This window comes from Diabrotica virgifera, chromosome 4 (assembly GCF_917563875.1).
Source record: "Diabrotica virgifera virgifera chromosome 4, PGI_DIABVI_V3a".
Taxonomy (NCBI): domain Eukaryota; kingdom Metazoa; phylum Arthropoda; class Insecta; order Coleoptera; family Chrysomelidae; genus Diabrotica; species Diabrotica virgifera.
In genome coordinates, this window is record NC_065446.1 from 119551101 (window position 1) to 119566011 (window position 14911).

Here is a 14911-nt window from a genome sequence, read left to right on the forward strand (position 1 = left end):
TCCTTGCGGACAGTAGGGAAGGGCTGCAAATTTTCGCTTTCAATAAGATGAAAACAGGTAGGCAATAGAAAGCTGGCAATAGAAATTAGAACAAGAGTATTGAGATGCTAAGAATTATCTCTCCTTTTATATGGAGTTGAAGCCTGGACAATTACGGACGCAACCGAAAAAGACTTGCCAGCTTTGAGATGTGGTGTTATCGAAGCATGTGGAAAATATCATGGACACAACACGTAACAAACACGGAAATATTAAGAAAGATAAAAAATAATAAAAAAATTGAAAAAATCTAACACATTCGTCAAAGAAAAGCGTGGCGCGTCTTCATCGAATAAACGGTTTTCGAACCACGCTTTTCTTTAACAAATGTTATTTTTTTAATTTTTTTTTATTTTATGCTTTTTAGTTGATTTTTTTATAATATGTTTAATTTTAGTCACTCGTAACTAAAGAAAAGCGTTTCTTAAAAATATTTTTTCATATTTTTTTATTTTTTACTTTTTAGTCTTACACTTTTCAAACATTAAAATATATCGTCATGTTTATTAAAATATGTATAAAACATATGATTTATAAACATGAAAAGTAGTCGGAATCGGCAAACAATTTGAAACTTTATTGTTTATTTATGAATATGAAGCATAACGTAAACAATTAACGTAAAAAGTGAAATTATGTATAGTTCATATAATTAGCTACAATCTGTAAAAGTTTCAAGTTTCTTCCTTGTAAAAACAAGAGAATTTAAGCATTTTCCATTAAAATCGTTTTTTTATTTAAACAATTATTAAACAAAAATTTTTTTTATTAACTATTCGTGTATTGTTCCCGCGAATTCATATGTCTGTAAATTTTTAGACATTTGTATTGAAGAAAAGGCAGCCAAATTAACGTCCAAAGATTTGACCCAAACGATTGAACTAAAGAAAAGTGTTTAATTAATTAATACGACAAAACGAATTCTAATGTTAATTGTATCACAAAACGTCTCTACCGGTGGTTTTTCTAAGACTACGATAAAAACACGAATTTTTGAATTCGAGTTTTGGTTGAAGTTTTGTTTCGTATCGTATTGAAATTTGACACGAATAAACGCCGATTTATATATAAACAAATATATGAGCGTTCAAAATTTGAAACTTTATTGTTAATTTATGAAGCATAACGTAAACAAATAACGTAAACAGTGAAATTATGTATAGTTCATATCATTAGCTACAATTTCAAGTTTCTACCTTGTAAAAAACAAGAGAATTTAAGCATTTTCCATTAAGGTGATACAGTAGCGATCAACAGGTGGCCAAAACGCGTTCCGCAAGATTGCGGCTGTAATTTTGAATATTTTTTCGAGATATTTGGCACACGTATTCGTAATATAATAAAGAATGACGGTACAGAGCCCAATTTTAAAAATATATTAATATGTGGAAATTATTCTGTAATTAAGTACAATATTAAAAAAACGAGCCTGTACCGCCATTAAGAAGAACAAAAAAATACACTTTCTTCAAATAAACTTTTTTATCCGATGCCTACGTGTCATTTTGGAACTACTAATGAAATAAAAAAATTTTAGTAGTTCCAAAATGACACAAAATCTAGGCATCGGATAAAAAAAGTTTATTTGAAGAAACTTTATTTTTTTGTTCTTCTTAATGGCGGTACAGGTTCGTTTTTTTAATATTGTATTTAATTACAGAGTAATCTCCACATATTAATATATTTTTAAAATTGGGCACTGTACCGCCATTCTTTATTATATTACGAATACGTGTGCCAAATATCTCGAAAAAATATTCAAAATTACAGCCGCAATCTTGGAACGCGTTTTCGCTACCTGTTGATCGCTACTGTTTCCTCTTAAAATCTTTTTTTTTTATTTAAACAATTAATAAACATAAAAAAATATTATTGACTATTCGTGTATTGTTCCTGCGAATGCATATGCCTGCAAATTTTCATTCATTTGCATTGAAGAAAAGTCAGTCAAATTAACGTCTAAAGATTTGATGCAAACTATTGAAGTAAAGAAAAGCGTTTAAAAAGAAATTCTCAACACTATGAATAAAAGAAAAATGAGCTACTTGGGTCACATACTAAGAAATAAATAATATGATTTGAAGCGGTTAGTTATACAAGGGAAAGTGGAAGAAAAAAGATGGCCGGGGAGACGACTCAGGTCCTGGTTGAAAATTTTAAAGCAATGGAGTGGAAAAACAACAATAGAACTTTTCAGAACCGCTGCAGACAGAGTAAAATGAGCCACTCTCCTTAAAAAAGGATTAGGCCCATGAAGAAGAAGATTAGAACTCCAATGACAGCATCAGAATGTTGTTTTTCAATTAGTTATTATTAGGTGAGTAAAAATTCTTTAAGAAATAATCTATGTTACTATACAGGGTGATTGATTAGTGGGGTAAAGCTCAATAGACTCGCTAGTAATAGATAGCAATAAAATTTAATAGGTAACAAAAATTGTAGCCAACTTTGAGCTTCACATTACAAAATTAGTTAGAATGTTACAGGGTGTTCGATAACACAGTGGCAGACCAAACTTATGTTTTTTAAACGGAACACTCTGTATTTTATTTTATATTCGAAATCTTCTTAACTTCTCCATTACAAAAATATAAAGGTTTGTTATGTTCTAGAGGGTATTTACATAGTTATAGCCAATTTTATAAAAAAATAGGTAAAACAGCAATGGTTAATTAATGCCTTTTTTTGTTTATTGTCAAAATTTTCACGGATTATTGACATTGCTAATTTTCTTTATATCAAATACAGGGTGAGTCAAAACGCAAGTACATTATTTTCTCAGTAATGTTAAACGAAACACCCTGTATTTTATATCATTATTGAAAAGTAACATTACAGCACTTTAAATTTTATGTAACATTCCCTATGTCCAAATTTATTAGTTTTCGAGATATTTTCAATTTTCAGAGCAAATTATTTTAGGTGTCTAAATTTATCTAAATTTTAAGTAAGCCATGACTGAATTGACAATTGACGATTACTGATTATCAATCCGGTATCAATGTAACAATGTAGCACATAAAGAAATAAAAATAATTTATTAGTAATACATTTTACAAAAAAAAACACAACCACCACATGCAACATTTTTGAAACAATTAAACACTACTTTTTTATGTAAATGTAACAAATAAAGAAAGAAAATTAGTAATAAATTTTACAAAAAACACACACAAACACAAAGTACAACATTTTGTGAAGACAATTAAACACTTAGGTCTGGATCCCGCGTATGAAAAAAAAGTTGATTAATAGCAAGCTGAAAATTTGTTAATAGCTTAGAGTGTCTAGTCGGATAAACTTTGATTTATGGAAACACTGGAACAGGGGCAGGTTTAATTGTGGAACAGGTTAAAAATTTGGAACGGTCAGACCACGAAAACGGCACATTTATTTTGTCCGACAGAATAGACCTTAAACTCTCCGAACAGAGATTAAACTCTCATGCAAAAATCAGACTGCTATTTATCACCTGTCATAATTGCTGTCATTTGACATATTCTACATGTTCCACTCATTAAAACGCCCATTTGGTGATAAAAAGCAGTCTGATTTTTGCATGAGAGTTTAATTTCTGTTCGGAGAGTTTAAGTCGGTTCTGTCGGACAAAATACATGTGCCGTTTTCGTGGTCTGACCGTTCCAAATTTTTAACCTGTTCCACAATTAAAACTTCCCCTGTTCCAGTGTTTCCATATATCAAAATCTGTCCGACTAGACACTCTTAAGCTATTAACAAATTTTCAGCTTGCTATTAATCAACTTTTTTTTATACGCGGGATCCAGACCTTACTACTTTTGTCTGTAAATGTAACAATGCAACAAATAAAGAACGAACAATAATTTATCAGTAATACATTTTGCAAAAAACATGTTTGAAAAAAATAGTAGCTACTTTTAATACAATATTTTTAATATTTAATTACATAAAGGTGTTCCAAATTACCTCCTAACACATTTATGCACGCCTAAAAACGATCGTTTAATGAGCTACTTATTCTACGAAGCATTTGTAATTTAACACGTCGAAATACACTTTGTATTCTATTTTTCATCTCATATCTTGTTGTTGGAGGTATTTTACAAACCTTATTATTAACGTAACCCCAAAAACATCGGTCCAGTTTATTAAATTCTGGTGATTTGGGTGGCCACGCTACTGATCCATTGAAAAATGAAGATATCTCGAAAACTAATAAATTTAGACATAGGGACTGTTATCTAAAAATTAAAGTACGGTAATGGTACTTTTCAATAGTGACATAAAATACAGGGTGTTCCATTTAAAATTACTGAGAAAATAATCTACTTGCGTTTTGACCCACCCCGTATTTGATATAAAGAAAATTAGTAATATCAATCATTCTTGAAAATTTTAACATTACGAAAAAAAATATGGCATTAACAAACCATTGCTGTTTTGCTTATTTTTTTTATACAGGGAGTTGAACTTGTTACGAATTTCATATAAAATTGGTTATAACTTTGTAAATACCCTGTATAACATAAAAACCTTCATATCTTTGTGATGGAGAAGTTAACAGGATTTCGAATTTAAAATAAAATATAGGGTGTTCCATTTAAAAAAAACATAAGTTTGGTCTGCCACTGTGTTATCGAACACCCTGTAACATTCTAGCTATTTGTATAACAAGGGAGGAAAGTGCTACTTTTCCTCCCGAGAATGAAGTTTACTGCCCGACGCGTAGCGGAGGGCAGTAATCATTCAAGGGAGGGAAAGGCACTTTACTCCCATGTTATACATATGGTTTTTCCACCTTCCTCAAATAACAAGTAATTTTTTCATTTTTTACTTAATTTATTTATGTAACTAACCAACAAAATTTATTAGAACTAAAACTAACAAGTACGTACAATATAACTGTCAACATTCAAATATAAGTCAAATTAATAATGTAAACATTGTTAAATCAAAATAACAATTTACTGTTTTTTACCATTCTGCAAAATACAGAGTGTTTTATAAATAAACGTTAAAATGTATAGAAAGTTACGTAATAGAAAATAGATATTGTACAGGGCGTCAATAAGTTATATTTCATGAGTCATGAATGAAATACCATGACGTCACTTTTACTTTTCCTCCCTAGGGAGGAAAAGTACAACTTTGCTCCCTACAGTCAGGTCCGGAAAAGTATACTTTCGGTAGAGGTAGGTGGAAAAATAATTTATATGCCAAGGTTATGGAAAAATTTATTAAAATCAACTATGATCTCTTTTTAGGATTCATTTCGTATTAATACGGGATGAAATGTTTGACTTAATAATATAATATATTATACAGGGTGAGTTTTTAGTGCGAGTTTGAAAAAATGTAGTCAATGATATTCTCCAGGCTTGGAAAATATGAGAGGTTCTACAGGGTGATCAATACCTGCGTGGTATAGCAAACATATAATTTTTTAAATGGGACACCCTATATATTTTTTCCTATTGATGTTCCTCTTATAATTATTGTTCATATAATATAGGGTTTCGCATTACTATACAGAGTGTTTAACAAGCTATGACCATTTTTATTTCAAAATCCCTATGAGATTAACACCATGTACTCGTATATAAAGAAGTAATTCATTAACAATTATTTATTTGATAAAATAAGATAAACAATATACTGTATTTTTTAAATTAAGTTTAAATGAAATCATGGACGAATATTTGTATACAGGGTGAACTACAAAATTAAATTACGGTTTTCTCAATTTTTTAAATGGATCGCCCTATATTTTATTTTTTTAATATTGTATTTATAATACTCTTTCATTTGTATATAGCATTCCCTATACCTCAACTCATTACTTTCCGAGATATTTTTAGTTTTATTCAAATTTCGGAAATACATTCAATTTTTCTAGTAGAAATAAGTTAGTATTGAGTCATAATTAAACAAAATTATTTTTATTCAATAAAAAACTAACAAAAAATATAAACCATAACAATATGCAATGAATGAACCAATAAATGACAAGAATAAAAAACCACCAAACGCCGTAAAAATGAGTGGCGCATATAATATTCCAGCTACAAAAGAACTGATATGAGTATTGCGTGGCGCAAAAATGTATTTTTATTTGCTAAATTTGAAGTAAAACGCGCCACAAAAGAGTAACTTTGATACAGTTTGCATTTTGAGACTCTTTTGTGGCGCATTTACTTCACATTTAGCAAATATTATAAAAAAAGCTTTCAAAATAAAACTAGAATTTTATTTTCCATCAAAATGAAAATACATTTTCGCGCCCCGTAATACTCATGTCAGCTCATTTGTAGCTGGAATATTGAATGCGCCACTCATTAAGTTGTTTAGCAGTTTTTTATTCTTGTATCAGGAGTTTTTCAAGATTTCTATAAATTAAATGTATGCAGTTGAATGTAATGTTTCTCGATTACACGTTAAGCGTTATAAATCGTCGCCTTTGTCGCATTCTCTCCCAAATCATCTAGTAGTTACGACAACAGTTATTATTGACAAGTAGTTATTGACAAGTAGTATGTGATGCATCCACAGTCAAGTATGATAACTGAAGATATTACAGCAATTATTGAACTTAAAAAACCGTTATCCACATAAGAAATATATTGGATCATACTTATGAAGCCTATAACTTAAGAATTCGAATTTTCCCAGATATGAGGTATACACCGTTGGATGAGTCTAGAGTCCTCCTACAAACGCTCAGTTATTGGCGTAATTCGTAGGTTGAAATTTTGAGTAATTGTAAAAAAACTAAAATTTTAAAAGTTTGGTTTTTTAGTTTTTCGGCTATAATGAGCAGCGTGTTTGTCTGATCCTAACCGCTTAGGCACCATTTGAAAGCTTAACTAATAGCTATTGATTTGGTGTATTTACGGCTTTCCTGTCTCTCCTTGAACCCAAGATATATACGCCCAAAGAATATGCCATTTTGTATCTATGTAGCCCTATAGCTGGCTTATGGGTGGTCAAAAGTCACAAATTACACCGGTTTTGAATCGGCCCCGACCCCCTCTTGAAACACAAAAAAAATTCAGATCGGTGTAACTTTTCCACACACATACATACATCGACAGAGAACGACAGTTCTCACCAGTGGCGCACAACACCCCTACAAGCGACACTATATATACACGAAATTTTCGATTTTCTAAACCTGACTGAATTGAAAATTGGGCCAAATCCCATCTTAAAGTTTAGGAAAAGACTCGTTCATCCATATGTTACCTCTCCATTTTGGTCCAAGGGTGTGGATTTTACGGCCCTTCCCATTTAAAGCCTGTTTTTCGTTCTCGTCCCCAAAACTTCCAAAAATTTCAAAAATTTAAGCCCGACCTTTGCGGTTTTTGATAGCACAGATCATTACCTTTCTAACGCATGTTTAATTTTGAAAATCGGTTATACCATTCAAAAGTTATCGAGCTCAGAAATATGACTCAATTTTTATTTAAAAAATGGAAAATGTTTGTGGATATGTATGTATGTATGTATGTATGTATGTATGTATGTATGTATGTATGTGTGTGGAAAAGTTGCACCGATCTGAATTTTTTTTTCTGTGTTTCAAGAAGGTGTGAGGGTCGATTCAGAATAGGTTTAATTTTTGACTTCTGACTACCCGTAAGCCAGCTAGAGGACTAGGTAGATACAAAATAGCATATTTTTTGGGCGTATATATCTTAGGTTCAAGAAAAGACAGGAAAACCGCAAATATACCAAATCAATAGGGTTGAGTTAAGCTTTCAAATGGCGCCTAAGCGATCAAGCTGAGATATACACACTGCTAACCAGAGCCAAAAAACTGAAAAATTAAACTTTGAAAATTTTGGCTTTTCGACAATTACTCAAAATTTCAACCTACGAATTGCGCCAATAACTGAGCGTTTGTAGAAGGACTCAGGACGCGTCTAACGGTGTATACCTTATATCTGGGAAAATTCGAATTTGTAAGTTATAGGCTTCATAAGTATAATCAAATATATTTCTTATGGGAAAAACGGTTTTTCAAGCTCAATAATTCCTGTAGTACGTTTAGTTATCATACTAGATCTTGGATGCATCAGATACTACTTGTCAATACGTTTCAAATTCATGTTTAGTGATCAACATCAGGTAAACCGTTCAGAAGTTATAGAGCTCCAAAAGTATAATTAGTCCAGGAACTGAAATTTTTCACTTCGCAATTTTTACAGAATAGATAGATTTGCTTGAAAATTTGACAACAAGTAGTGGATAGTCCAAGGATCAAAATCTATATGATGCCGAAAGACGCTTTTACCATGGGGTGGTTGCCACCTCATCTCGAGGGTGGAAATTTTTTATTATATTTTGACCGCAAATGCTGGTAAAAATATTAATTATAAGCAAAAAATGTTCATTATACATTTTTTTGATAAAATTAATAGTTTTCGATTTATTGGTTATCGAAGCTGTTAGTTTTATATCGAAAAAATTACCAGAGAACGGCAGTTCTCGCCAGTGGCGCAGAAATACACCCCCCTACACGCGACACTATATATACACGAAATTTTCGATTTTCTAAATCTGACTGAATTGAAAATTGGGTCAACTCCCATCTTAAAGTTCAGAAAAAAAAAGTCACCCATTTATATGTCAACCATCGATTTTGGTCCAAGAGTGTAGATTTTACGGCCCTTCCTATTTAGGGTCTGTTTTTCGTTCTCGTCCCCACAACTCCCAAAAACTTTAAAAATTTAAGTCCAACCTTTGCGGCTTCTAATAAAACTGATCATTACCTTTCCAACGCATTTCTAATTTTGAAAATCGGTTATACCATTCAAAAGTTATAGAGCTTAGAAATGTGACTTAATTTTTATTTAAAAAAGGGAAAATGTTTGTGGATATATATGTATGTGTGTTTGAAAGTTAAACCGATTTGATATTTTTCCTCTGTGTTTGAAGAGGGGGTCAGGGCCGATTTAGAACCGGTGTAGTTTGTGACTTTTGACCACCCATAAGCCAGCTATAGGACTTGGTAGGTACAAAATGGCATATGTTTTGGGGGTATATATATTCGGATCAGGAAGAGCCAGGAGAACCGCAAATACATCAAATTAATAGTGTTGACTTAAGCTTTCAAATGGTGTCTAAGCCATCAGGATCAGACATACACACGGCTCAGTATAGCCGAAAAACTGAAAAACTAAACTTTGAAAATTTTGGTTTTTCGACAATTACTCAACATTTCAACCTACGAATTGCGCCAATAACTTAGCGTTTGAAGAAGGACTCAAGACGAATTTAACGGTGTATACCTCATATCCCGGAAAATTTGAATTTTTTAGGTTATAGGCTTCATAAGTATGATAAAATCTATTTCCTGTGGGAAAAACGGTTTCTCAAGCTCAATAATTACTGTAATAGCTTCAGTTATCATACTTGACCGTAGATCCATCAGATACTACTGGTCAATACGTTTCAAACTCATGTTTACTAATCAAAATCGGTTAAGCCGTTTAGAAGTTATTAAGCTACAAAAGTATAATCCAATTAACGATTATTCCCGAATTGATTTATGTAGTTGTAGTGGTTACGACGCTAAATTTGATCTGGCAACGGGCAATCCGACTTCATTTACCGGCCATCTCAATATTTTTTTTTCAATCTATTTCGAATAAAAAAAAATCTAGTGTACATTCGATGGACACTAGATCATTTGGGAGATAATGCAACAAAGGTGACCATTTATAAAGCTTGACTTGTAATAGAGGAACATTGTATTCAACTTCATACATTTAATTTATAAATAACTTTGAAAAACTCCTGATACAAGAATAAAAAACCGCTAAACGCCGTTAAAATGAGTGGCGCATAAAATATTCCAGCTACAAAAGATCTGATATGAATATTACGTGGCGCGAAAATGGATTTTCATTTGATGCAAAACAAAATTCTAGTTTTATTTTAAAATATTTTTCCATAATATTTGCTAAATTTGAAGTAAACGCGCCACAAAAGTGTTTCAAAATTCAAACTGTATCAAAGTTACTCTTTTGTGGCGCGTTTACTTCAAATTTAGCAAATATTATGGAAAAATCTTTTAAAATAAAACTAGAATTTTGTTTTGCATCAAATGAAAATCCATTTTCGCGCCACGTAATATTCATATCAGATCTTTTGTAGCTGGAATATTTTATGCGCCACTCATTTTTACGGCGTTTAGCGGTTTTTTATTCTTGTACATACATACATACATTATATCCACAAACATTTTCCCTTTTTAAATAAAAATTGAGTCATACTTGTGAGCTCGGTAACTTTTGAATGGTATAACCCATTTTCAAAATTAGACATGCGTTGGAAAGGTAATGATTAGTGCTATCAGAAGCCGCAAAGGTCAGACTTAAATTTTTGAAATTTTTGGGAGTTTTGGGGACGAGAACGAAAAACAGACCCTAAATGGAAAGGGCCGTAAAATCCACACCCTTAGACCAAAATGAAAAGTTGACACATGGATGGCCGAGCTTTTTCCTAAACTTTCAGATGGGATTTGGCCCAATATTCAATTCAGTCAGATTTAGAAAATCGAAAATTTCGTGTATATAATTTACAGTGCTAGTCAAAAGTCCGTACCCCCCCTCGTATCTTTTGAACGGTTATACCTATAATAGTGAAATTTGGAGGGAGGAAATAAACGGACGTAAGCTTCTTAACTAGTCATGACAGGTGACGTAACAGTGACAGATGACGTTACAGAGCAACTGTGACCGATAATTTTAAATGGGACCTTATGGCAAGTGATACCTCGTTTGAAAGGTATTCAAAATACCTATTCAGTCATACTAATTTTTTTGGGTTTTAGTTGATTTTAATTTTGGTAAAAAAATTAAATAAATATAATATTATATATATATATATATATATATATATATATATATATATAATAGCACTAAAGGCCTTAGAGGCCCATGGCTTGAAAAGTTTGTTCGTTCTTCATTTTTACTTTTCTTTAGGTACCTAGATCTTCTCTGTCTTGGTATGTGATTTTTCTCCATTCCTTCCTGTTATTCATTTTTCTTCTCTGACCTTCTAACCCCATTTTTTCCATATCTTTTTCGACCTCTTGCTTCCATCTATTTTTCGGTCTTCCTTTTCTCTTTTTTGAGGCTATGTTGTAGTTTAGTACCCTTTTTGGAGTCCTCGCGTTCGGCATCCTTTCTATGTGACCTCGCCATCTAAGTCTCTGTGCCTTTATCACTCCTATTATATTAGGTTGATTGTATAATTCCTTTAACTCATTATTTGATCTTCTTAACCATAAACCGTCCCTTATTATTCCTCCATATATCTTCCTCAGGATTTTCCGTTCCCAGATCTCCAGTAAACTTTGTTCATTTTTTGTCATTGTCCATGTCTCACTGCAGTATATTACTATTGGTTGGATAGTTGTTTTGTATAACTGTATTTTTGCCTTTCTTGATAAAAACTTGCTTTTCAGCATTCCATTAAGCGCATGTACACTTTTGTTGCCTGCCATTATTCGAGCTTGTATTTCTTCTTTAATATTCGGTTTACGTGATATTATTGCTCCTAGGTATGTAAATCGTTCTACCATTTCGAATTCGTATGATGTTCCTTCTTCTACTTCTACTTTAAGCTTTTGTCCATTCCTGAACTGACCATCTGTCCATTCCATACATTTTGTTTTAGTTTCATTTATGTAGAGTCCCATTTTCTTCGCTGCTTTTACTATTCTCTGTACTATTTCCTGTAGCTCTTTTGTTCCTCTTGCAAGCAACACCACATCATCCGCAAATGCCAAAACTTGGTGTCGTTTTTGATATAGGAGTGCTTCTCTATTAATTTTTGCTTCTCGCATTATTTTTTCTAGGCATAAGTTAAAGAGTAATGATGACAAAGGATCACCCTGCCTTACTCCTTCATTTACTATAAATGTGTCTGATGATTGGTTGTTTATTTTGACTCTATTTTCTGTATTTTCTAACGTAATATGTATCATGTTGCGTAACTTTCTGCTAACTCCCAATTCCTCAAGCGCCTGCTTTAAATTCTTCCTCTTTATTCTATCGTACGCTTGCTGGAAATCGATGAATAGCGCTATCGTTGGTAGGTTGTGTTCATAGCTTTCTGCTTGTAATTCTCTGATTACGAATATTTGGTCCGTTGTGCTTCTTCCTCGTCTAAATCCGCACTGATATTCACCTATTATATTTTCAGCTTCTTTTTCAAGTTTATCTTTTATGGATTTTGATAAGATTTTATATATGGTATTTAGTAATGCTACTCCTCTGTAATTACTACATTCTGTTTTGTCTCCTTTTTTGTGTAATGGGCAAATAATTGCTTCCTTCCAATCTTTTGGTATCCGTTCTATTCTCCATATCTCTTTTATGATCTTGTATATACACTCATGTAGCAATTTTCCACCATATTTCATCATCTCTGCTGTTATATTATCGCTTCCAGGACATTTGTTATTCTTCAAATCTTTTATGATTTCCTCGATTTGTTCTTTGCTGGGTGAATTATCTTCTATGTCTTCTAAGTTTTCATTTCCTTCTTCTGCTTCCATGTATTCTCTTTGGTTTGACTTATTCTTGCCATTTAGTAACTCGTCAAAAACGAAAAACAGACCCTAAATGGAAAGGGCCGTAAAATCCACACCCTTAGACCAAAATGAAAAGTTGACACATGGATGGCCGAGCTTTTTCCTAAACTTTCAGATGGGATTTGGCCCAATATTCAATTCAGTCAGATTTAGAAAATCGAAAATTTCGTGTATATAATTTACAGTGCTAGTCAAAAGTCCGTACCCCCCCTCGTATCTTTTGAACGGTTATACCTATAATAGTGAAATTTGGAGGGAGGAAATAAACGGACGTAAGCTTCTTAACTAGTCATGACAGGTGACGTAACAGTGACAGATGACGTTACAGAGCAACTGTGACCGATAATTTTAAATGGGACCTTATGGCAAGTGATACCTCGTTTGAAAGGTATTCAAAATACCTATTCAGTCATACTAATTTTTTTGGGTTTTAGTTGATTTTAATTTTGGTAAAAAAATTAAATAAATATAATATTATAGATTAGCATTTAATTAATAAAAATTCAAATGTCCGCCTATGGTTTTTTTGTCAAAAAAGTTGACGTTTTTCAATTCTCTAGTAGTTTTTACGTCAACGTCAACCTTTTTGACTAGTCATCATATGCGGAATTTTGAATTTTTATTAATTAAATGCGACACGACAATTTTATATTTATTTCATTTATTCATCAAAATTAGCTTGAACTCAAACAAAATTAGTATGATTGAATAGGTATTTTCAATACCTTTCAAACGAGGTATCACTTGCCATAAGGTCCCATTTGAAATTATCTGTCACAGAGGCGCTGTAAAGTCATCTGTCATAATTACGTCACCTGTCCTGACTAGTTAAGAAGTTTTCGTCCGTTTATTTCCTCCCTCCAAATTTCACTATTATAGATATAACCGTTCAAAAGATACGAGGGGGGGGTACGGACTTTTGACTAGCACTGTATAGTGTCGCATGTAGGGGTATTGTATTATGCGCCACTTGCGAGAACTGCCTTTCTCTGGTAATATAGACTGGGTACAGTACAGTACTGTACTAGAGAGTCTGATATGAAATAACTTTCATCCGTTAAACAAATTAGTGAAGATAAAAATAAATTAAAGTTAATTAACTATTTCTAATAACCATCCAAATAACATTTAGTTGTAATCACTCTTGTCTTATCTCTTTTACTGCGACAAGTAAAAAGAAATTAAAAGTAAATTGTATTTGCTTCTAATTTGATTTTAATGATTATGACAACAACCATTATGGATAAAGGGTGAAGGGAGGTTGGTGTTACCCTTGCTCAGATTACAATCCTGTTTAAGCAGCCTGTATTATGTACCTAATGCTTTTCGGTCTCCTGCTTTTCGATCTCCTACTGTTCGGGCTAGTGAGGTTTCGGTAAAGTGCTTTTCGGTCTATTGCTTTCGGTCTAATGATTTCGGTCTCTTTACAGTAAACCGGCCATGGTTCATGGTTTGGTTCTCACCTCGACACTGTTGAGGAGATGGTTTTTGTTAACTATTTTTATTTTATTTGTGAATTATAAGTTTTATTTTTTATTGCATTTTATTACTTATTACATGTTTCTAAACTCAATAAAGATTCGGTAAAAAAATAACACTGATTCTACTTTAACATTTAGAAACGTTAGCATCAAATTTAAAAACCTGCGCCATCTATCCTCGAATTACTTTATAGAAGTTGTCAGGGACTTAATTTAAATAACATTGGACCAAAATTTTGCGCCTACCCCCCCTAATACCAAAACAAGACAGTAATAGCAAAATAGATTTTTATATTCCCAATTGGTGCGAAAAAACGAAATAGTAATTTTACTAAATAGTACAGTAAGGATCTCATCTTGGTAAATGTTGACTGTGCAATTGCCATTCTGGACCCAATCTCTTCAGTGTAGTCTTCACCTGGCCAAAAGGGCCCCGTTCACGTTGAGAGCGCTATCGGCACGTGTCGCAAGTATCAGTATCGCGATACAAAGTATCACAACTCTCTATCTTCGTCGTCTACAACTCTATCGCCATCTGTATCACTGTCGTGAAGCAGATACAAATCTCATGATACACGTATCGCAACTTGTCGCGATACATGTATCGATACCGATCTCAACGTGAATGGAGGCCTTTACTTGAGCACAATGTTTCCAGTACAAATTAGTGATTATCCGAATTTTGATATAGTTTTGTGTTAATATTGTTGTAAAGCTATTTCCTCGTGGCACCTTATGCAATTTACTATTTTATTGGGGAAATAAGTCACAATTTAAGTTTGAAATTAAATCTTCTTCTTCTTCTTTA

General features: G+C 32.5%; 1 protein-coding gene across 1 annotated transcript in view; it reads right to left on the bottom strand.

Annotated features, from left to right (window-relative positions):
* The window catches only part of LOC126883887 (vacuolar protein-sorting-associated protein 25), a 199290-nt gene that overhangs the window by 90435 nt on the left and 93944 nt on the right, over positions 1-14911 (bottom strand). The window lies entirely within an intron of this gene.